The sequence below is a fragment of the Myotis myotis genome, unplaced genomic scaffold (assembly GCF_014108235.1).
Source record: "Myotis myotis isolate mMyoMyo1 unplaced genomic scaffold, mMyoMyo1.p scaffold_m19_p_1, whole genome shotgun sequence".
In the NCBI taxonomy this organism is placed as follows: Eukaryota; Metazoa; Chordata; class Mammalia; order Chiroptera; family Vespertilionidae; genus Myotis; species Myotis myotis.
The window spans coordinates 121,002,347-121,027,761 of NW_023416313.1; the positions used below are offsets into that span (position 1 = coordinate 121,002,347).

The 25,415-nt window shown below is 41.1% G+C and overlaps 1 protein-coding gene across 4 annotated transcripts in view; it reads left to right on the forward strand.

Moving 5' to 3' along the window:
- The first annotated feature begins 2,995 nt into the window (after positions 1-2,995).
- The window catches only part of CUL2 (cullin 2), a 172,872-nt gene continuing 150,452 nt past the window's right edge, over positions 2,996-25,415 (forward strand). For 2 of the 4 annotated variants that reach the window (XM_036350371.1, XM_036350408.1), the window contains exon 1: positions 3,202-3,369. The gene's annotated coding sequence lies outside the window, so the exon portion shown is untranslated. Of the gene's footprint in view, positions 3,128-3,201; positions 3,370-3,790; positions 3,938-25,415 lie in introns of those variants that run through there. The other 2 variants (XM_036350390.1, XM_036350399.1) reach the window with 2 other exon arrangements.

Sequence of the window (25,415 nt, forward strand, 5' to 3'; positions counted from 1 at the left end):
GTATTTCAGCTTTAGATCCACAAAAGCAGCAAAACAAGACTAGTGACCCCATGGCTGACCTCAGGACCAGTTGCATTGAATAATGACTCCCTGCCTTGGAGCCCACCAATCAATCAGTGGAGACCTAGACCCTGGAAGAATACACCTGGAAAGCTGCTGAATATTCTATTAAGATCTTCCCCTGAGCCCTCCCCTAAGATCTCCGTCCTCAAAACACTTAGGATGGAGGACCCAGTCAGCTCTCCCTCTCAGAAGCATGCCTGTGCCTTTCCCGCCACCCCCCCTCCCCCCGCCCCTTCCTCCAGGCTTGTTACTCACTCCCAAGCTCCAAGGGCCCTTCCTTTGCCTCTAAAACTTGTTTTCTCAGCCCATCTCTTCTACGAATTACCTTTTCCACCTCTGTGCTTTTATAAATAGAGGCCTAGTGCATGAAATTCATGCACTGGGGGTAGGGGGAGCATCCCTCAGCCTGGCCTGCACCCTCTTGCAGGCTGGGACCCCTTGCTCCTTACTGCCTGCCTGCTCACTGCTCCTTACTGCTCAGCTTGCTGCTCTTTAGTGCTGCTGCGGAGGCGGGAGAGGCTCCCTGCCGGGGTCCAACCCCAGCAGGTCCAGGGGTCCCCAAAGGTGTGGATGGAGTCGGCGAAGAAGGAATGACACAGAGACAGCGTTCAGTTGATCAGCAGCCTAGCCAGGATCTCTAGCCAGGATCTCCAGCCAAGTTCTGGTCTGGATCTCCAGCGAAGTTCTGCTTAGGATCTCCAGCCAGGTTCTGTGTCCATGTTCTCTTGCTAGGTTCTCCAGGTTCTCCAGCCAGGTTCTGTAGCCATGTTCCCTCGCTAGGTTCTCCAGCCAGGTTCTGTCCAGGTTCTCCAGCTGGGTTCAGTCACCAGGTTCTAGTCAGGTTCTCTTGCCAATTTCTGTAGTCAGGTTCAGTCCAGGATCTTTTGCCATGTTCTCTCGCTAGGTTCTGTCTCTAGGTTCTGAGGCCAGTTTCTGTCCAGGATCTTTTGCCATGTTCTCTCCAGCGAAGTTCTTCTGTCTCTAGAGAACGTTCTGTGTAGGTTCTGTGCCTAGGTTCTGTCTCTCTTGGTTCTGTATTCTAAGTTCTGTGTGTAGGTTCTGTTTTCTGTTGTCTTGTTACATCTGTATTTATACCAGTTGACTCCAATCCTATCAATCTCTATTCCAAAGGTTAGGGCGTTTCTTATCTCCATTCCAGGGAGTAAAGATTATGTAGCTTAAGCATGATTGTTCGTAGTTAAAGTGATTAATTACCAGCCTGGCACTTAGTTAAGAGGTTTTATTCCCTCCCTAACTTCATGGGAAATCCCTACCTGGGGAAACAACCTTTCTCAGAGACCTTGGTTAAAACACATAGTGCCAAGAAGGTGAGCAAACATATTAAGAACAGTATGCCATATATGCCAGGTCCCTTGAAACAGCAAGGATGGACCGGCTCCCGGCAGCTCCCGACTCTGCCCCTGCGCTCTCCAGCCATGAGCCCTGCATTGAGTGTCTGCCTTCTGGTGGTCAGTGCGCGTCATAGCGACTGGTTGTTCCGCTGTTTGGTCGATTTGCATATTAGGCTTTTATTATATAGGATGTTCTTTTACAGTTGGAGTCTTGGCTCTGAATTCTTCTCTAACCAAGGTTACCAAAATTGCTGAACCCAGGTCCAGTCTGATCCCATGGGTGTAACACTCAGTGCTGTTCCAGCTGCCTACAACAGAAACAAACAGTTGAATTGACTTCAGTATACAATAATTTTATTAAAGCAAAGGATACAGATTTCAAGTGCCAGGAGAAGCAGATACGGAGAAAGACCAGTGGGGTTTATCGGGTCAAGAGACAGGATTTTAAATGGGCCTTGAAGGATTGGTACAAATTGTTTGAAGAAAGGGTTGGAAAGAAAAGGTTTGCTCAAAACATGCAAATGAAGAACTAACCAAGGCTCTGACAAGACTGACCACTGAGATCTTGTGGATATGAAAAGCAAATAAAGAATAACACCAGACTTTTGTTCCATTGTGGTCCTCTATATAGGAGGTGATCAGTGTGTTGTCAGTATTACCCTTTAAAATTGTGAGGGAGCCCTGCCGGTGTGGCTCAGTGGTTGAGTGTTGATCTATGAACCAGGAGGGCATGGTTCAATTCCCCAGGTTGCACGCTCGATCACTGGTGTGGGGTGTGCAGAAGGCAGCGATCAATAATTCTCTCTCATCATTGATGTTTCTATTTCTCTCTCCCTCTCCCTTCCTCTCTGAAATAAATAAAAATATATTAAAGTAAAATAAAGTTGTGAGGGAGGCCTGGCCAGGTAGCTCAGTTGGTTACAGCCTCTTCCCAATACACAGAGGCTGTGGTTTGACCAGCATCAGGGCACATACCTAATCGCCTAAGGAATGCATGAGTGGGTCGAACAACAAGTCAATGTTTCTCTCTCCTTCCCTCCTTTCTTCTGCCTCTAAAATCAATGAATTAAAAAAATTGTGAGGGAGGAAAGTCCTTTACACTGATAGGATGGTAATGATGGAGAGGTCAAGACTCAGAATTTGTCTGTAGATGAAAATCCACTAGAAAAGGAGTATGTCAGAGAGAAAAGCAGTTTTGCTAATGTATTCCTGATTATTTGAAGAGCCCAGGAGAGCACTTCTCCAGCCTTTTGGCTGAAATCAAGTGAAAAGCCCGTGGAAACGTGTAGCAAGAAAATGGGGGTGTCCGAGAATATTTACACAGGTCTGAAACAACTCAAAAGAAAACACTTGTATTGAAAACACCTTTCCAACATATTATTAACATGTCAGACCCAAACTCGGTGGGTTCTGAGTCTCTTGAGCTCAGTGAACGGAACGTCTCAGTCCCTTCAGATTGGGACTGCCAGGCCTTTCGCGATTGCACTAAAGCGGGCTCCCTGTGCTTGCCGTAACGCGGACTCTACCATTGCGCTCCGAGGGGGGATTTGGCGGCAGCGGAAGAGGGCGAGCAGAGGGTGTGTATGGGAAAAGCCGGGCCCTCGGGAGGACAGTCGTTTCACGGATCCCTAACCAGCTCTTCCTTCTCCCCGTCACCCCTCCCTTCCGCCCCTGTCCGGCCCGGGCTTCTCTGTCTCTCCGCGCGGTGACAGGTGAGCGTGGGGCGCGCGGGTTCCCAGGTTTCGCAGCGCACCCCCTACGTCTCCGGGGCGGGTGGCGGCGGCCGGCCGGGGAGGCGGCCTCGCACAGTAATGGCAGCTCTGTGAGCTGGGGAACGCGAGTGACAGCCGCCGCCGCCGCCGCCGCCCACTCTCCTCGCCGGGGCTTCGTCCTTCATTCCTTCGGGCTGCCTCCCTTCCCCTTGCCCCTGCCTCTTGTCCCGCTTCTGCAGAAGGTAACCCCGCTGAGGGTCCGGAAGCCGGCTGCAGACGCCGGGAAACTTCCCTTCCTGGCTTATGGGTGGCGGGGATGGGGCGGAGGAAAGGAGTTGGGGGCAAGAAGGGGGGAGGGGAGGGAAGGGAAGGGGGCGGGAAGCGGGTGGCCTGGGAAGATGGTGTCTTGTAAGTGTTTCCGGCTTCCCCGAGTGCTGTCCCCTATTCCGGCCACCCCCTGGACTGGGTCCCTGGCCTCCACAACCTGGCCTTGGCCGCCCCTCCCTTGGCCCCATTTTCCTCGGAAGGAAGGAAGGTGAGAGTGCGTGTACTCATGTGCTTATTTGCATGCTCACAGGGATACACAACTCTGTGTTTGGGGGTGGGGGACGGCGTCAGCCTCTGGCATCCTTACCACGAGTATTTTCACTTTTGTTTCCGCAGACAACGAGGATTGATAGCTATGGGGAGGAGTAGCCTACGTACATGCTAGCCTGTCTTAACAATTAGGGTCTGGTGAAATAAGCTCCTCAGGCTCTCAGCAGAGCACTTACCAGGAGGTTTGGACCTTCCCTACACTCCACAAATACTGTACGTGCATGTAAACAAAACATCTGTGAATTGCACACTGATTATTGTTAAATCTTCTCCTTTCCCCCACGCATTACTATTACCATTGAAGGACCGTACTTTGGAAGTTTAAAATTTGAAGATAATAAGATATAAACTGTTAACATTAGCTGTAGAATCTTTATCCTCTCTACCCTGTGATTTTCCGTTTTATAAGTGTGAAGTTAGTTTACCCATGTCTTTTATGCTCACCAGCCTATCACTAAATTAAATGTTGTGGATCTTCTCTAAAATCAATTTTGCCTTATTTATCAGTTAAATATTTATTAAGCTCCTGGTTCTTTTGCCAAGCATAAGACTCTGAAATTTCTGCTCTCCTGGAGTTTCAGTTTTGGTGGTGGGATGGGAGAGGTAGCCAATGAATGAGACAGGAATAATTTCAGAAAATCATGTGTTATAAAGGAAATAAAATAGGGAGTTGTGGTAGTGACTGGGAGACTACTTCCGATGCTGTGGTCAGGAAAGCCCTATCTGAGATGGCATTTGGCCCGATACCAGAAAAGTGAGAGGGATTTAGCCTTTGGAAATATGACTGAAGTGTTCCTGTCTGAGGGAACAACAAATGGAAATGCCCAGATGTAGTATCAAGCTTGGGTTAAGCAACCTGAAAGAAGCTCAGGTAAGGCTTGTGTGAAAGGTAAGAAGTAAGGTGAAAGCCTAGGGTCAGATCGTGTGGGGTCTTATTGCCCAAAGGCCTTTGGCTTTTATGTTTAAAGGACATTGAAAAACTATTGGAATTTTTGCAAAGCTGGGAGTGATAGGGCTTGATTTACAATCTGACTGGAGGAGATGGGATGAGAGGAAAAAGGAAGCAGGAAAACAGTGAAAAGACTGTGGCAGACTGAGTAGAGTAGTGTTAGAGACAAGTAAAAGAGGTTTTGAGGTACATTTTGGAGTTAAAGGTATTGAATTTGTGGTTTGGATGGAAGTGCATTTGGTTGGGAGTGGTGCTTTCTGGGTTTTGGGCTTTAACTGGAGGGTGGCAATGCCATGTATAGAGATGGGGAAGAGGTGAGGGAAGCAGGTTATATGGGGATAAGCTAGGATTGGACATGCTAAATAGAAACTATTATATGTTCAAGTAGAGATTAGAAGCAGGTGTTTAGATAGACAAATCTGGAATTTAATGGAGAGGTTAAGGAGTTGTTTATTCAACAAATATTTTCCAAGCACCAGCTATGGACCAAGCAGTGGGGATATAGTAGTGAGAAAGTAGATAAAAATCTCTGTCTTCATGGGACTTAAATTTTGATGAGGAGAGAAAGAGATGGGGAGTCATCAGCATTTATCTGTTGGGTTATTTATGCTTTGAATAAAAACTACATGAGTCAAAATTTAAAATGTTTAATGGAAAAAAATGTTTAATGGAGTATAGAATGAAAATCTCTATTTTTTTTGTCTTCCATTACCAGTTTTGCTTGGAGCCAAACAATATAAATGTTTTCTTACATGTGCTTCCAAAGATGTATTTTATGCACATATAAGCAAATATGTACATATTCTCCCTACTTTGCAAAATTGGTAGCATACTTCACCTGCTTTGACACCTTGCATTTTTTTAGAGTATTAAATAGTATTAAAGTTATGAAACAGGATGGGACCACCTAAGGAAACATGTAGAAAGCAGAGGAGAAAGTCATGCGGCATGGCAACATTTTCCAAGTTGGTCCTTGCCCTCTGAGTTTTGGACCTACAGTGTGGAGTTGTTTAAAGAGCTTTTTGTGACATGTTTTATAAAAGTTTGCATTGTTTCTTTTGTGCCCCTTTCTTATCTGCCTGTTTTCTTAAAAAAATTTTTTTTTTTAAATTGATTTCAGAGAGAGGAAGGGGGAGGGAGAGGAAAATAGAAACATCAATGATGAGAAGGAATCATTGATCTGCTGTCTCCAGCACACCCCCTACTGGGGATGGAGCCCACAACCCAGTACTGTCCTGATGGGAAATCAAACCATGACCTCCTGGTTTATGGGTTGACGCTCAGCCACTGAGCCATACCACAGAGCTGCCTGTCCTCTTTATATGCTGGAAAAGTATTTCAGTATTATTGAAAGCACTTTTCATGTATGTATTATCAAAGTAAATTGATGACAGGATCAGGCCTTGAATCTTAATATTTTGAAGACTTTTTACTGGCTAATGTTAAATCTTGGAAAAACAAGCAGAAATTTGGAATGTTACCATGAGATTTATAATAGGTTATTGATCTTTGAGATATATGACTAAATTCTCTCTCAGTAATAAGTTAATCACAGTATCTGTTCATAGTGATCTGGCTCCTTGCCTGGGTTTGAATCGTAACAGTCATGGTTTTATTACATTGCAGATGTTGGCATAATCTTTGTGTTACTATCTTCAATATATAGATTCATCATATGTTACTACTTTGAATTGTAAAGGCCTATTGGAGATACTGGACCCATGCAGTTCTTTTGATTCTTAAAAGTGTTTTTTTTTTTTAAGTACAGACTAAGTTTTTAATCCATATTCTTTTTTAGTATATGTGCTGCCGAAGCGAGCACTTAATCCATATTCTTAATACCAGTTTGGGTAACAGCAAAATGAGAAGCCTACATACTCAACAGTTTTTTTTTTTATTCTTAAAAGTTTTGAAATGTGTAGTGTTAAGAGCGTGATGTTAGCATCTGCAAGAATATTTGGGGTGTAGTTGAACCCTGTTAATTGAGTCATCTGGAGAAGGGGAGATGGAATATTTTCTGTAAGTTGCTTTAAGCATTATTACTTCGAAGAATTAAAAATCTGGACTCATATTGGGTTTTCTATTGAATTTATAATGCTTTCTATATTGGATGACATTTTGATTTTCAGTTAGCTGTATTTAGCCAGATGCTTTCTATATAAATTGACATACCTATTTATTTTCTGAGATTGTTCTTGGTTTAAGAACTGTTAGTTTGAGTTTTGTGGTTAATTTTATTGTTACCTCTCTTTAATTCTTTTTTGCCTGAGATTAAAGTAAGCAGCAGGTTTCTACGTTGGAGAACTTTGATAGGAAAGATTTAATAGTACTTTCTGAAGCATTAGACATTAATTATTACATATAAGACCACTGTGTGAAATATGTGAGGAGTTTGTTAAGCTTATTTAAACTCTGTAAATGTATAGGGTTAATGTCCTATTTGAAGATTTAGTTATCCAAAGGATTTTCATTTATATACTTTAACATTATAAATGATGTTACTGTTGCTATTTAATCATTAGATTATAGTCTCTGTGTGTCTCAGAATTTTTCATCAATCAAGTTGATAGTTTATCATTTTAGAGGTCTGGAATATAGGAAATAGTATCTATTAACTCAGTGACTTAAATCTTGTTTTAATGTAGGTTGCTTTTCAAATAATGAAATGTTGGGTTTACTCTGTATAAATAATTCTTGGATTTCTCAACTTTGTTTTAATTCAGTTGAAGGAGAAAAAGTACTGGATACTTAAAAACATTAATACTTTTTTTTGGAAATAATTTTGGACTTACAGAGAAGTTGCAAAAAATGGTATAGAGAGCTCAGGTATACCCTTCACCCAGCTTTCCCTAATGTTAATTTATATAACCAGAACACAATGATCAAAACCAGGAAATTAACATTGGTACAATACTATTAACTAAATTACAGACCTTATTTGAATCTCACCAGTTTTTCCACTAATGTCCTTTTTCTGTTTCAGGATTCGATCTAAGGTCAGACCTGGCATTTAGTTGTGTCTCCCTAGTCTCTTCTGATCGTGACACTCTTTTCTTACCATTCATGACCTTCACACTTGTAATGAGTGTAATTGGTTATTTTTCAGAATATCTCTCAATTTGAGTTTGTCTGATATTTTCTCATTATTAGGTTGAGGGTATACATTTTTGGGAAAATGCTACAGAAGTGATGTTGTGTCCTGATCAGTGCATCATTATCACAGGATACAAGATGTCAGTAAACCAGTTTAGAGATGATGTTAGCTCTCATTTGGTTAAGGTTGTGTCTGTTAAATTTCCCTACTTGTAAAGTTACTATCTTTCTCTTTATAAATACTATCTTGGGGAGATTCTTTGAAACTGCAGATATCTTGTTCTCAAAACTTTTGCATTTTCTCTGCTGCAACCCTGGAATCAATCATTCCTCCAAGGGTCTTAAGTATTTTCCTTATTTTCTGTACTTAGAATATAACTTGTTCTAAACCTGTTCATTAAAAAACTAAGTATAGTATATTATCTTACCTGAAATTTAGGCTCCGGTATTACATTTTATTGGTAATTTTTTGAATGGCCACATATATATTTAAATATATTTTTATTGATTTCAGAGAGGAAAGGAGAGGAGAGAGAGATAGAAACATCAGTGATGAGAGACAATCATCAATCGGCTGCCTTGATTTTCTTAATTGCTTCTTTATTCTCATCTTTACATTAGGTTACCTAGCTCTTCTCTTAGAACTGCTAACTGATTTTAAAACTGTTGATGTCAAATTATTAGTATTTATTGCCTTTTATGGGCATGGTAAGGCTGAGCTATTATTATTACTAGAGGCCCGGTGCACGAAATTTTTTTTTTTTTTATAAGTAATACATGAGCACATTCTCCTTTTTTTTTTTTTTTTAATATATTTTTTATTGATTTCAGAGAGGAAGGGAGAGGGAGAGATAGAAACATCAATGATGAGAAAGAGTCATTGATCGGCTGCCTCCTGCATGCCCCCCATGGGGGCGAGCCTGCAACCCAGGCATGTGCCCTTGACTGGAATCGAACCTGGGACCCTTCAGTCCGCAGGCTGACGCTCTATCCACTGAGCCAAACCAGCTAGGGCCCGGTGCACGAAATTTGTGCACTCGGGGCGGGGGTCCTCAACCCAGTCTGTGCCCTCTAGCAGTCCAGGAGCCCTCGGTGGATGTCCAACTGATGGCTTAGGCCCGCTCCCCGCGGGAGAGGCTCCTGCCACCACTGCTGCACTTGCTGACTTTCCCTCTCCCTCTCCCTCTCCCTCTCCCTCTCCCTCTCCCTTTCCCTCTCCCTCAGGGCTTCTGGCTGAGTGACGTTCCCCCTGTGGGAGTGCACTGACCACCAGGGGCAGCTCCTGTGTTGAGCATCTACCCCCTGGTGGTCACTGTGTGTCATAGTGACCAATCGTTTTGCTGCCTGATTGGTCGATTTGCATATTAGCCTTTTATTATATAGGATTACATATTACTTTAATGTCTTATTTCCCAATATATGACAGTCACTTTTTAAAGTATGTTTAGGCTGCCTGGCTGGTGTTTCTCAGTGGTTGAGCATCAACCTATGAACCAGGAAGTCACGGTTCGATTCCCTGTTAGGGCACATGCCCAAGTTGCAGGCTAGATCCCCAGTGTGGGGTATGCAGGAGAAAGTCAGTCAGTGATTCTCTCTCATCATTGATGTTTCTGTCTTTCTCTCCCTCTCCCTTCCTCTCTAAAATTAACAATAAAAATATATTAAAGTATGTTTAGGCTAAAAATTTACAGTCTTTTGATATTACCCAAACAATTTAAATATTTGTAGAAAAAGTAAACACCTACTTTTTCAATAGTTTATCAGTATTACTACTGAGTCCACAAACTATGAGAATAACAAAGACCTACTCTTTTAATTCCTCTTAAATTCCAATTATTGAATCATAAATGGTACTCCATTTGAGATGATTTTTTTGCAGAATATTTGGTGAATTATATTGAATTGTTTGTATGATTTCTTCAGAGTTCTTAATCAGGATAAATTCTCTTTCATTTTTCAGGGTTACTGAGCTGTAGAATTAGATCTTGATGGCACTATTTATCTTCAGATGGTAATATGACATAATGGAGATTAGCATGGACTCTGAAAGTTGAGGAACACAAGCTCAAATAATAAGCAACATTCAGTGCTAGAAAACACTTATATTTAACTCCACCTGTGCATGAAACGTAAATATAGAGATCAAACTTGTTTACATATGTAACACCCAATATAAAATGTAGAATCTTTTTCAAGATTTTAGAAGTTTCTTTCATCCCCCTTTCTGACTACTACCCTCAGAATTTCTTAATTTTCTGTTCTTTATAATCATTGATAGTACCATCAGTTCATGAAATTCATATCAGTGGATTTATATGATGTATTCTCATTTGTGTCTCACTTCTTTTGCTCAACATAAAATCTATGAAATTAACCCTTATTATTCTTCATATCAGGATTTTATTCCTTTATTGTAGGTGTGTAGTATTCTATTATTTGAATTTACTACCAGTCTTCCATTTTCCTGTAGGCAGATTTGTAAGTTGTTACTAATTTAAAAATATTATGAATAAAGGTACGCTAAACATCCTTTCACATATGATTTTGAGGACCTATATGCTCATGCCTTTTGGATATATAAAAGCAGTAAATTTAATCAATCATGCTGTAGGCATATGTTTAGTTTTAGTAGATACAGTTCAGCATCCTTTTTTCTAAGTTATACAACCACCTGCAGTGAATGAGAGTTCCAGATCCTGCAGATACTTGCCACTAATTAATATTATAAACCTATTTAATTTTAGCTATCCTAGTAAGTAACGGAGGAATAAATTTGAGTTTACCTGGATAGATGATATTGAATATATTTCATCTATTTTTTGAGATTTGTATATTATTCTTTATCAATTCTTGTTTACATTTGTGTTTTCTCTTTCCTGAGGTGCCTTGATTTTCCCTATATTGATGAAGGATATTTTCATTAGAAATAGGACTCCGTTGACAGTTCTTTTATTTTTAGATTTTATGGTTTCTAATGGAAAACCTATTGTCATGAGAATTACTTTTTCCTTATAGATAAAGTGTTATTTGTCATTCAGAACTTTCAAGATTTTTTTCTTTGTTTTTATTTTTCAGAAGTTTGACTATGATGTGGGTGTTGATATCTTTGGGTTTCTCTCATTTTTGTATTTGGTCACCTTAAAATTGAGGATTTCTGTCTTTTGACCAATTGGAAGAATTTTCACCCATTATTTCTTCAAGTACTCTTTCAGCTCCATCTCCTTTAATTTCTTCCTGGACTCCAAATGTTACAGTTTTATTTATTTATTTTTGTTGTTGTTATGACTCCACTGGTTTCTGTGGTTCTGATCTTTTTCTGTTGTTGTTTTCAAGCCCATGTTCTCCCTATTCTCATTGGATATTTTAATATATTATATAAAATATATTAAAATATATTTTAATATATTGGATATTTATAATATCATTATAATTTCTAGTTCCCTGAGTGTTTCCTCTGTTCCATCCATTCTGCTTTGAGCCTATTCATTGAGTTATTATATTCTTCTGTACTATAATTTTCATTTGCTTCTTTATAGCTTCATTTTCTTTGCTGAGACTTTCTGTTTACTTGCCATAACTTTCTTTTTTTCCCATTTAAGGATGTTCAGAATCACTCATGTAAAGATTGTTTTGATGGATGCTTTAAACTTATTATCAAATAAATCTGTCATCTCTACTATCTCAGTGTTAGTATCTGTTATCTTTTTTATTCAGTTTTAGATCTTTCTGCTTCTTTGTATGAATAATTTGATAATTGAAACCTAGAAATTTTGAGCATTATGAAACTCTGGATCTTTTTCAACCCTGTTTCATCTGGGTTTGCTTTGATACAGTTCTGGTAAGGGAAGGGTGAAATGCCACCTCATTATTTCAAGAAGAGAGTAGAAATCCAGGTTCCCCAGTTGGCCCAAGGTTTGTAGGTGTGTGTGTCGGGGGAGGGGATGGGTATTCATTATTGTTATGAGATGGTGGGAATTCTGGCTCCCTGCTATTCTTCTGCCAGTATCTCCCCATGTGGAGGGAGAGGTCTGCCTTGTTTCTATTTCTTACAGTTTCCACTTACATGATCCGGGACTGACTCCCGCCTGGGACTGGCTCCCACCTGGGACTGACTCTCGCCTGGCACGGCTGGGACCGGGACAGACTCCCCCCGGACTGCTGCCCGGACTAACTCCCACCTGGCGCAGCTGGGACTAGGACTGATTCCCGCCTGGGACTGACTCCTGCCCGGGGACTGACTCCTGCCCAGGACTGAGACTGGCTCCCGCCCGGGACTGGTTCCCACCCAGCGCAGCTGGGACCCGGGACTGACTCCTGCCTGGGACTGGCTCCTGCCCGGACCTGGACTGAGTCCCGCCTGGCTTGGCTGACCTGTAGCCACGGCAACCCAGCACTGACTTCCAGTCTAGTCGAGCTTTGGTGGTAACAGTTGTTACACCCTGGCTCTTTATTATAGAGATTAGAGGCCTGGTGCATGAAAATTCATGCACTGGAGGGGGGCGTCCCTCAGCCCGGCCTGCCCCCTCTCTCAGTCTGAGAGCCCTCAGGGACAGGAGGCAACCCGGCAATCAGGAGAAGGCGATGCCCCATCACACCTCTGCTGCTGCCACTGCTGGTAGCTCAAGCCTTGGCCAGCCCTGGTTACCTGAGCCTCAGGCAGCCCTAGGTGGCTGGGCAGCCACCATCTGAGGCTTGCCTGTGCCTCAGGCCGGCCTTAGGCGGCTGGGGGGCTGAGGGGACTGGGGACTCTGGAGGCAGCCGCGTGTCTGCCGCCCTGGGGGCGCTGAGGGGACTGGGTGCTGCCATCTTTGAAGGCAGGGCAGTCAATTAGCATATTCCCTCCTTATTGGCAGTGAGTGTTGCCATCTTTGAGGGCGGGGCAGCAATTAGCATATTCCCTCCTTACTGGCTGTGGGTGCTGCCATCTTTGAGGGTGGGATGGTCAATTAGCATATTCCCTCCATCTTTGAGGGTGGGACGGTCAATTAGCATATTCCCTCCTCATTGTCTGTGGGCGTCACCATCTTTGCAATGGGGTGAGGGTCAGTTAGCATATTTCTCTTTATTAGATAGGATTATTTTGTTAATCCTTAACCAAGGATATTTTTTCCATTGATTTTTAGAGAGAGTAAGAGGGAGGGGGAAAGGGGGGGGACACATTAATATGAGAGGAACACATCAATTAGTTGCCTCCACATGCACGTCGAGTGGGACTAGGGATCGAATCTGCAGCCCAAGTATGTGCCCTTGACTGGGAATCGAACCCGAGACCCTTCGATGTGCAGGCTGACGCTCTAACCACTGAGTCATGCTAGCCGAGACGAGTTTTATTTGTATTTTAAAATATGTTTTTATTGATTTCAGAGAGTAAGGGAGAGGGAGAGATAGGTAGAAACATCAGTGATGAGAGAGAATCATCAATTGGCTGCTTTCTACATGCCACTGACTGGTGATCGAGCTCGCAAACTTGGCATGCGCCCTGACAAGGAATTGAACCTTGACCTCGTGGTTCATAATTCGATGTTCAACCACACAGCCACACTGGCTGGGCAAGTTTTATTTTTTTATTAAACAAAATATTCGATACATACTAGATTGTAAGTTAAAGTGTTTGAAGAATTTTAAGGTCATGATATAATTAGATTTGTATTTGGAAAACTTACATTGGCCATAGGATATGGAATGTACCAAGGGGGCAAAAAAGGATACAGGCAGATCATTTAGGAGGTTACTGGGTGGTAGTTGGGTCCGAGGTGGTGGTTTGGATTAGGGTGATGTCAGTGGGAATGGGAAGAAATGGATATGTTCAAGAAATGGTTAGGCCAGGGGTTTGCAAACTTTTTGACTCGAGGGCCACAATGGGTTCTTAAACTGGACCGGAGGGCCGGAACAAAAGCATGGATGGAGTGTTTGTGTGAACTAATATAAATTCAAAGTAAACATCATTACATAAAAGGGTATGGTCTTTTTTTTTTTTTAGTTTTATTCATTTCAAACGGGCTGTAGTTTGCCCATGGCTGGGTTAGGCCCTGGCCCGTGTAGTTTGGTTGGTTGGAGCGTTGTCCCATACACTGAAAGGCTATAGGTTGGATTCCCAGTCAGGGCATATACCTAGGTTGTGAATTTGGTACCTGGTTGGGGTGCCTATGAGAGCCAACCAATTAATGTTTCTCACGTCAATATGTCTCCTTTCCTCTCTCTAAAAATCAATAAACATATCCTTAGGTGAGGTTAAAAAAAGAAGAAATGGTTTGAACATAGAGTTGGCAGAAATTGATTAATTGGATTAATTTGTAGAGGAGAGTAGGAAATCCAGAATAATTATAAAATTAAATTTCTAGCTTGAGTGAGGTGGATGACAATGTCATTACTGATATGTGGCATACTGGAAAAGGATGGACATATTGCATTTTGAGGGGTTACGTTTGTTGAGGTATCACATAGAGTGAAATTCACCCTAAAAAAGATACAGTTCTTTGAATTTTGACAAAAAAGTTTTTTAAAAAATCTTCAACTGAGGATATGTTTTTTAAAAATTGATTTTAGGGAAAGAGGAAGGGAGAGGAAGATTGAGAGAGAAACATCATTGTGAGAAAGAAACATCAAGCGGTTACCTCCTATATGCACCCAGACTGGGATTGAACCTGCGACCTTTAGATATAAAGAATGACCCTCCAACTGAGCTACCTGGCCAGGGCTTGTCAAAAGTCTCTGATGGCTTGTAGACCATTCTGAGCCTCTGACAACCAATGATCTGATGTATATTCCTATATTTTTGCCTTTTACAAAGTCAGATAAGTTGAATAATACAACATGTAGCCTAATGAGTATGTTTTCTTTCACTTAGCATAATGATTTTGAGACTCATCTATTGTTGTCTATGCATCGGTAATTTGTTCCATTTTATTGCTGAATAATAGTATACCATTGTGTGAATACACTACATTTTGATTTTCTAGTCACTAGTTGATGGACATTTGGATTATTTCCACTTTTTGGCAGCTATGAGTAAAGGTGCTCTAAAGATTTGTGTTTAGGTTTTTTTGTAAGTATATGTTATTTTTCATGTATAAATACACAAATGGGATTGCTGGGTCACATGGAAAGTGTATGTTTAACTGTAATAGAAACTGCCTAGGTGGTTATTTTAAATTTCTACCTGCAGCAAAGGAGAGTTTCAGCTGTTCATGTCCTCATCAGCATTTGATACTGTTATTTTTTTTGAGCCTTTCTAACAACTGTGTAGTGGTATTTTGTTGAGGTTTTAATATGCATTTCCCTAATGACTAATGATATTGGGCATCTTTTATGTGCTTAATTTTTCATCAGTATATCTGAACTCTTGTCTTTTGGCCATTTGTTAGTTTGGTTGTGTGTTTTCTTATTATTGAGCTTTGAGAGTTTTTTATATATTTTGAGTAACTTTTCTCCCAGCCTGTGGCTTATGTTTCATTGATACTAGAGGCCTGGGGCATGGATTCGTGCATATTGCCATGAATCCATGCACTGGATTCGTGTTTGTGTATATTGCCAGATGATCACCACAATATGTCTACTTAATACCCATCACCATATATAGTTATACATTTTTTCTTATAATGAAAAACTTAAAATTTATTTTCTTAACAACTTCCAGATGTGCAATATAGTACCATTGATTATAGTTACCATACTGTACATTACATCCCTATGACTTATTTTATAACTGGAAGTTTATACTTTTTATCATCCTTCACTTATTTTGCCAACCCACCAATCTTTATCTGTGAGTTTGGTCTTTTTGTTTTATTTTCTATTTTAGCATTGTATTTTTCTATTTGTGAAAAATGCCTTTGGAGTTTTGATAGGGAGTGTATTGAATCTTTAGATTGCTTTGGCTAGTATGGACATTTAAAAATAATAATTTTAATGCATGAACATGGCATATCTTTCCATTTGTGTCTTCAATTTTTTATTAGTGTTTTATAATTTTATGTGCTGATCTCTCACTTTCTTGCTTAAATTTATTGCTAGGTTTTTTGTTTTGTTTGTTTTTTAAATACACTTTTATTGATTTCAGAGAGGAAAGAAGAGAGAGAGAGATAGAAACATCAATAATGAGAATCATTGATTGGCTGTCTCCTGCTCACCCCCAGTGGGAATCGAGCCTGCAATCTGGGCATGTGCCCTGGACTGGAATTGAACCCGGGACCCTTCTGCCTGCAGGCTGACGCTCTACCCACTGAGCAAAACCAGCTAGGGCTATTCCTAAGTTAAAAAATTTTTTTTGATGCAATTGTAAATGGGATTGTTTTCTTAATTTCTCTTTCTGATAGTTCATTATTAATGTATAAAAACATGACTATTTTTTGCATATTGATTTTGTATTGTGCAACTTTACTTTGATTCTAACAATTTTTTGGTCAAGTTTTTAGGATTTTTTTGGTATGTAATATGTCATCTATAAAGTGACAATTTTACTTTTCTCTCTTCTGATTTTGATGCCCTTTATTTATTTACTAGTAGCCCTGTGCATGAATCTGTGCGCCAGGAGCTCTCTACAGGGTCTGGCTGCTCCGCACCTGCTGCCCAGAGGCTCTCCATGGCCCAGAGGCCCATCCATAGCTGGGCGCAGAATGCTTGCCTCGTCGCCGGGGCTACAATGCAAGCGTTCCGTGCCTCATCCTGGCCAGAGGCCCATCTGCGGCCAGGCGCGGAATGCTTGCCTCATCTCTAGGGCGACGACGCAGGCATCTCCCCTCCCCCCCCATTCCGTCCCCCTCACCGCCCCCTGCGCTGTTCCGTGCCTGCTTCGAAGAGGCCCTCTGCAGCCAGGGTGGAATGCTTGCCTTGTCGCCACGGCGACGAAGCAAGCATTCCATCAGGCTGCTCATGCTGCCCGCTCTCAGCGGCTGCCCCCCCAGGACTGGGGGACTCCGGTGGGGCTGAAGGACTGGGCGCCGCCATCTTGTGGCTATGGGCGCCACCGTCTTTGTGATGGAGTGATGGTTAATTTGCATATTACCCTTTTATTAGACAGGATTTTTCTTGTCTAATTGCTCTGGCTAGGATTTCCAATATTATGTTGAATAATAGTGACAAGAGTATAGGATATTAATTTGATTTATCACATATGGCCTTATTATGTAGAGTATGTTCCCTCTATATCCACTTTGTTCAGCATTTTTACAGTAAAAGAAAATTGAGTTTGTCATGCTTGTTCTGCATCTATTGAGATGATCATTTGATTGTTATCCTTCCTTTTGTTAATGGTATATTACATTGATTGATTGTGCATGTTGAACCATTATACCCCTAGAATAAATCCCACTTGATGATGGTTTATGATCCTTTTAATGTATTGTATCTGGTTTGCTAATATTTTGTTGAAGATTTTTGGGTCTGTCCTCATTGGGGATATTGGCCTATCATTGTCTGTTCTTGTGGCATGCTTCCATGGTTTTGGCATCAGGGTAGTGCTGGCGTTATAAAAGGAATATGGAAGTATTCCTGCCTCTTCTGTTTTCTGGAAGAGTTTGACGAGGATTGGTATTAATTCTTATTTGAATGGTTGGCAGAATTCACCAGTGAAGCCATCTGGTCCTGAACTTATTTGTTGGGAGATTTTTGATGTAATCTCTTTAGCAATCAGTCAGTTCATATTTTCTGTTTTGTGGTTTTGTTTTATTTCTATGAGTCAGTCTTGGTTGGTTGTTTCTAAGAATTTATTCATTTCTTCTAGGTTGTTAAAATTGTTGCATATAATTATTCATGGTAGCCTTCTATGATCCTTTGTATTTCTGTGCTATCAGTTATAATGTCTCCTTCATTTCTGATTTTATTGTTTGAGTTCTTGCTTTTTTGTTCATGGTAAGTCTAACAAAAGGTTTGTCAATTTTATTTTTTTCAAAAAGCCAGCTCTTAGTTTCACTGATCTTTTCTATTGTATTTTTTTTAAAAATAAATCTTTATTGTTCAGATTATTACAGTTGTTCCTCTTTTTTTCCCACCATAACTACCCTCCACCCGGTTCCCACCCCACCCTCTGCCCTTACCCGCCCCCACTGTCCTCATCCATAGGTGTACAATTTTTGTCCAGTCTCTTCCCCCACCCCCCACACCCCTTTCCCCCCTTGAGAATTGTCAGTCCACTCCCTTTCTATGCCCCTGATTCTATTATATTCACCAGTTCACTCTGTTCATCAGATTTTTTATTCACTTGATTTTTAGATTCACTTGTTGATAGATATGTATTTGTTGTCACTTTGTTGTTCATAATTTGTATCTTTACCTTTTTCTTCTTCTTCCTCTTCTTAAAGGATACCTTTCAGCGTTTCATATAATACTGGTTTGGTTGTGATGAACTACTTTAGCTTTTTCTTATCAGTGAAGCTCTTTATCTGACCTTCAATTCTGAATGATAGCTTTGCTGGATAAAGTAATCTTGGTTGTAGGTTCTTGCTATTCATCACTTGGAATATTTCTTGCCACTCCCTTATGGCCTGCAAAGTTTCTGTTGAGAAATCAGCTGACAGTCCTATGCGTACTCCCTTGTAGGTAACTGACTTTTTTTCTCTTGCTCCTTTTAAGATTCTCCTTTTGTCTTTTGCCCTTGGCATTTTAATTATGATGTGTCTTGGTGTGGTCCTCTTTGGATTCCTCTTGTTTGGGGTTCTCTGCGCTTCCTGGACTTGTAAGTCTATTTCTTTCACCAGGTAGGGGAAGTTTTTGTCATAATTTCTTCAAATAGGTTTTCAATATCTTGCTCTCTCTCTTCTTCTGGCACCCCTATAATTCAGATGTTGGTATGCTTGAACTTGTCCCAGAGGCTCCTTACACTGTCTTGATATTTTTGGATTTTTTTTTCTTTTTGCTTTTCCGGTCGGGTATTTTTTGCTTCTTCATATTTCAAATCTTTGACTTGATTCTTGCGATCCTCTTGTCTGCTGTTGGATCTCTGAATAATATTCTTTATTTCAGTCAGTGTATGCTTAATTTCTAGTTGGTCCTTTTTCATATCCCCGAGGGTCTCACTAAATTTATCGGCGGATTCTAGAAGATTCTTGAGTAACCTTATAACCGTGGTTTTGAACTCTATATCCAGTAGTTTGCTTTCCTGCATTTCTTTCATTTGTGACTTGTTTTTTTTGTCTCTGCATTTTGGCTGCTTCCCTGTGTTGATAGAGTGGCTTTGTGTGCTAGGTGTCCTATAGGGCCCAGTGGCTCAGCCTCCCAATTACCTGAGGTGGACACTCTTGGTGCACAGTCTTGTTGTAGTCTTCTTGTAGTTAAGCCTTGATTTTTGTGGTTATCACTGGGAGGAATTGACCTCCAGGCCAATTGGCTGTGAGAGTCAGCTGTGTCTACAGTGGGAGAACTTCTGTGCTAAAGACACCCTTCTGGGGCAAGACTTGCTTTGGTGGGGCTTTGGTGCTCACTGAGTCTGCCCCCTGAGTGTGTCCCTTATGGATCTGAGGAGTTGTAATCTGGATGGTCCCACTCTGACCACTAGGTACACGGGCTCTTGGATCTCTAAGGAAGTGCTAATTTAGCCTCTTCCTGAGGCTACCCAGCAGGAGCTACAGAGAGATCTGCAGATTCCTCTTCTTTGTTTGGGATTTGGAGGTGCTCAGATGAGGCCCAGCTGTGAAGAATGCAAGCTGCTGTGGGCCTTGAGCCTTCTTTTGGATGTTCTGGTTCTCTCTGACCCAGCTGCCGCTTGTTAGGTAATTTTAGATTGCAAAAGGCCACGTCATTCATACGCAAAAGCCTGTGCACACAGCTTGGGTGGGGTGGGGTCTCGGAATCAACAGGGCAGAGCAAACAGCTATGGCTGGTCCTCAGTCCTGCCCTAAGAGGCCCCCGGGTCTCAGTGTCCCTCTGTAATCCCTGCAAACACCTCTGAGAAAGCTGCCCTTGAGTTCCGCCCGCTGCCAGACAGTCCAGTTTCTCCCCGTATGAGTCTGGGTCCCCAGAGACTCGCCCGGAACTGGAACCAGGGCCGTCGGGAGCTTGAGACTCCCTCCCGATTAAAAAGACACCAGCGTCCTCAGTTTCCAGCCCTTTCCGCGCACCTCCGTACCTCTGCTCTTTACTTCCGCACCTCCTGAGTCTCAGTGTGCTTTTCTTTTTCCTTCTAGTTGTAGAATTTCCACTCAACCAGCCAGCCTTCCTGTGGTTCTGGGTGATGTCTGTTTTGTCTTTAATTGTAGTTTTGAAGTGGTTGTGTGAGGCAGCAATTTCAGGTGTTTACCTATGCCGCCATCTTGATTTCTTTTTCTCTATTGTCTTTTAAGTCTATTTCATTTATTTCTACTCTGGTCTTTGTTATTTCATTTTTTGTATTAACTTTGGATTTATAGTTCTTTGAGGTTTGAAGTTAGGTTGTTTATTTGAAATTTTTTGTTTCTTGGTGTGGACATTTCTTCCCTCTTAGCACTGATCTTGCTGCAACCCATAAGTTTTGGTATGTTGGATTTCTATTTTCATTTGTCACAAGGTAGTTGAAAATTTTTTCATTCCTTTTTTAACCCATTGGTGGCTTAGTAGCTTAATGTTTAACTTCCACTTACGTGGGTGTGAAAAAGTAGGTTTACAGTTGTTCCTATGGAAAAAGAAATGCAGGTTGTGATTATTACAATAGCTTTATTTTATTTTTAAAATATGCTTTTATTGATTTTAGAGAAAGAGGAAGGGAGAAGGAGAGAGAGATAGAAACATTGATCGGCCGCCTCCTGCACGCCCCCCTGCTGGGGATCGAGCCTGCAACCCAGGCATGTGCCCTGACCTGGAATCAAATCCGTCATCTCTTGGTTCATGGGTTGATGCTCATCCACTGAGCCACACTGGCCAGGGCTACAATAGCTTTATTAATGCAAAAGAATAAACTTGGTTTCACATGCTCAAAACTGTAAACCTGCTTTTGCTGACCCTGTATTTGTGACTGAGTTTTCTTCTTGTAATCCATTTCTCGTTTGTACTAATGGTTAGAGAAGATGCTTGATATGATTTCAATTTTCTCAAGTTTTATTAAGACTTGTTTTGTGGCCTAATATATATTCTATCCTGGAGAATGCTCTGTGTGCATTTGAGAAGAATATGTATTTTGTTGCTTTTGGGTGGAATTTTCCATGTATATCTGTTAAGTTTATCTGATCTAACCTGTTGTTTAAGGCTGATGCTTCCTTATGATTTTCTGTCTGGATGATCTATCCATTGATGCATAGGGTGTATTAGAGTCCCTTCCTATTATTGTATTGCTGTTTATTTCTTCCTTTAGATCTGTTAATAATTGGTTTTATATATTTAGACATTTCTATGCTGGATGAATAAATAATTACAAATATGATATTCTCTTCTTGGATTGACCCTTTTTTTTTTCTTTTTTCTTTTTTTTTTTAATTAAATCTTTATTGTTCAGATTATTACATTTGTTCCTCTTTTTTCCCCCCATAACTCCCCTCCTCCCAGTTCCCGCCCCACCCTCCGCCCTCACTCCCCACCCACTGTCCTCATCCATAGGTGCACAATTTTTGTCCAGTCTCTTCCCGCATCTCCCACACCCCTTTCCCCCCCAAGAATAGTCAGTCCATTCCCTTTCTATGTCCCTGATTCTATTATAATCACCAGTTCATTCTGTTCATCAGACTATTTATTCACTTGATTCTTAGATTCACTTGTTGATAGATGCATATTTGTTGTTCATAATTTGTATCTTTACCTTTTTCTTCCTCTTCCTCTTCTTAAAGGATACCTTTCAGCATTTCATATAATACTGGTTTGGTGGTGATGAACTCCTTTAGCTTTTCCTTATCTGTGAAGCTCTTTCTCTGACCTTCAATTCTGAATGATAGCTTTGCTGGATAAAGTAATCTTGGTTGTAGGTTCTTGGTATTCATCACTTTGAATATTTCTTGCCACTCCCTTCTGGCCTGCAAAGTTTCTGTTGAGAAATCAGCTGACAGTCGTATGGGTATTCCCTTGTAGGTAACTGAGTTTCTTTCTCTTGCTGTTTTTAAGATTCTCTCTTTATCTTTTGCTCTTGGCATTTTAATTATGATGTGTCTTGGTGTGGTCCTCTTTGGATTCCTTTTGTTTGGGGTTCTCCGCGCTTCTTGGACCTGTAAGTCCATTTCTTTCACCAGGTAGGGGAAGTTTTCTGTCATTATTTCTTCAAATAGGTTTTCAATATCTTGCGCTCTCTCATCTTCTGGCACCCCTATAATTCTGATGTTGGTACGCTTGAAGCTGTCCCAGAGGCTCCTTACACTATCCTCGCATTTTTGGATTCTTTTTTCATTTTGCTTTTCCGGTTGGGTGTTTTTTGCTTCCTCGCATTTCAAATCATTGACTTGATTCTTGCGCTCCTCTGGTCTGCTGTCGGGAGTCTGTATAATATTCGTTATTTCAGTCTGTGTATGCTTAATTTCTAGTTGGTTCCCCAATATAACATCGAGGGTCTCATTAGTTTTCTTGTAGATCTCATTAAGTTTATCGGCGGCTTCCAAACAGTTCTTGAGAGACCTTAAAAGTGTGGTTCTGAACTCTATATCTTCCATTGACAATTTTGTCCTGTTTCTTTGTCTCCGCATTTTGTTATGCTTCCTTGGTGCACCCCCTAGTGGTCTTTGTGCGCAGTCTTATAGTTAAACCTTGATTGTTGTAGCTAATACCAGGGAGGGTTTGACCTCCAGGCCAAGTGGCTATGAGAATCAGCTGTGTCAGCAGTGAGAGAACTTCTGTCCTCTAGGGAGGTGCTAATCTAGCCTTTGCCTGAGGCTATCCGGCAAATGCCTGTGTGCAGGGCTTGGGCGGGGCGGGTCGCACAGGATCAACAGGTTGGGCCGGAGAGAGCAGTTATGGTGGCTCTCAGTCCTGTCCCCAGGGGCTCTGCCTCTCTGAGTCCCAGCACCCGCTGCAAACCTTGGAGAGAAAGCTGCACTCGCTCTGACCGAAGCCAGACAGTCCCGCTTCTCCCGTTTGAGTCTGGGTCCCTAAAGACTCGCCTGTATCTGGAGCTCAGAGTCTGCGACTCCCTCCCGATTGAAAACGCCAACCGCACACTCCGCACCTCAGAATTTGACTTTAGCACTGCGCCTCCTCTGAGTGTCCGTATGCGTTTCTCTTTCCTCCTAGTTGTAGGACTTCCACTCAGCCAGCGTTCCTGTGGTTCTGGGTGATGTCCCTTCCGTCTTTTAGTTTCACTTTTGAAGTAGTTGTTCAAAGCAGCAAACTCCGGCGTTAACCTATGCCGCCATCTTGGTTCTCCCCTCTGGATTGACCCTTTTATCATCAAGTTCCTTTCTTTGTCTCTTATTACAGTCTTTGTTTTAAGTTTACTTTTTTTCTGGTACAGGTATCGCTGCCACAATTTTCTTTTGGTTTCTATTTGTATGGAATATCTTTTTCTTCCCTTCACTTTCAGTCTGTATGTGTCTTTAGTTTTGAACTGAGTCTCTCGTAGGCCGTGTATAGATGAATCTTGTTGGTTTGTTTAATCCATTCAGCCATTCTATATCTTTTTTAAGATACGTTTTTATTGATTTTTAGAGAGAGAAAGGGAGAGAGAAATATCGATTGACTGCTTTCTGCATGCCCCCCACCAGGGATGTGCACTAACTGGATATTGAATCAGTGACCTCTAGGTTCATGGATGGATGCTCAACCATTGAGCCACGTCAGCTGGGTCCATGCTATATCTTTTGATTGGAGAATTTAGTTCATTTACATTGAAAGAATTATTGATAGGTATGTAGTTACTGCAATTTTGTTTATTGTTTTCTGGCTGTTTTATAGTTCTTGTTTGTTTCTTATTCTTTTCCTTTGTGTTTTGGTGATTTTCTTTAGTGGTATGCTTAGAGTACTTTCTCTTTATCTCTTGTGTATTGCATGTTTTTGCTTTGTGGTTACCTTAAGGCAGTGATGGCGAACCTTTTGAGCTTGGCGTGTCAGCATTTTGAAAAACCCTAACTTAACTCTGGTGCCGTGTCACATATAGAAATTTTTTGATATTTGCAACCATAGTAAAGCAAAGATTTATATTTTTGGTATTTATTTTATATATTTAAATGCCATTTAACAAAGAAAAATCAACCCAAAAAATGAGTTCGCATGTCACCTCTGACACGCATGTCATAGGTTCGCCATCACTGCCTTAAGGCTTACATATAACAACTTGTATTTATAACAGTCTATTTTAAGTTGATAACAATTTAAGACTCAATGCATTCTAATGCTCTACATTTTAACCTTCCCTCCCTATGTGTTATGCTTTTGATGTCACATTTTATGTATCCTTTAACAAATTATTATAGCTATAGTTTTACTACTTTTGCCTTTTAGTCTTCATACTAGTTAGCTTTGTGATAACCCAGTACTTTTACTATATATTTATTATTTCTTCTCAGTATTATTCCAAGATCAGAGTTTTTAATTTTGATGAAGTCCAATTTTTTTATCATTTTATTTTATGGGTCAGGCTTTTTATGCTTTAGCTAGAAAATCTTTGCTTAATTCTTTGTTTAGACTGTAATGTAATCTACCTAAATTATCCCCAAATTTTTCACCAGAGCTACTACTTTCATTGGCCAAACGTACCAAGTAGTGGCGAGGTGAGGTGCGAAGAGTTCAGACAAATTATGGCCCATGGGGCCAAATCCTCTTTGTAAATAAAGTTTCATTGGAATACAACCATGCTTATTGTCTTTGGCTGCTTTGGTGCTACAGTGGCAGAATTAGGTAGTTATAACTGAGACTGAATGGCTTTCAAAGCTTAAAATATTTACTATCTAGGGCAGGGGTGGGGAAACTTTTTGACTCGAGGGCCACAATGGGTTCTTAAACTGGACCGGAGGGAGGGCCGGAACAAAAGCATGGATGGAGTGTTTGTGTGAACTAATATAAATTCAAAGTAAACATCATTACATAAAAGGGTATGGTCTTTTTTTTTTTTTAGTTTTATTCATTTCAAACAGGCTGGATCCGGCGGGCCGTAGTTTGCCCAAGGCTGATCTAGGGGGAAGTAGGAGAGGATATGGGGGGATAAATGGTGATAGAAGGAAACTTGACTTGGGGTAGTGAACACACAATACAATATACAGATGATGTATTATAGAATAGTACACCTAAAACCTACATGATTTTGTTAACCAGTGCTCCCCTTCCCCCAGTAAATTATTAAAATTGTTTTTAAAAACTTACTATCTAGCCCAGCTGGCGTGGGTCAGTGGTTGAGCCTCGAACCAGGAAGTCATAGTTTGATTCCCCATCAGGGCACATCCCCAGGTTGCAGGCTTGATCCCCAGTAGGAGGCGAAGAGGAGGCAGCTGATCAATGATTCTCTCTCATTGATGTTTCTATCTCACTCTCCTTCTCCCTTTCTCTCTGAAATCAATAAAAATATATTTTTATAAAGAACTTACTAAATTTATAGGAAAAGTTTTTTGACCTCTGAAACAGTCTGTTAGTTCCCTTCTCCCCCTTCCTTTACTTGGAGATAACCTTCCTGTGAGTCCTTTGTTCTGTGTTTATCTGGACAGGTTGTCTTAAAAATCTGCATAGCTGCTGTTCTGGAAAAATTCCTGTGGCTCTCTCTGTTTCTGGGGTTCCAAATCTTTCTTGGTTTGTTCCATTCCCATATGATAGAGGAATATATTCTGTTTTATTTTCTGG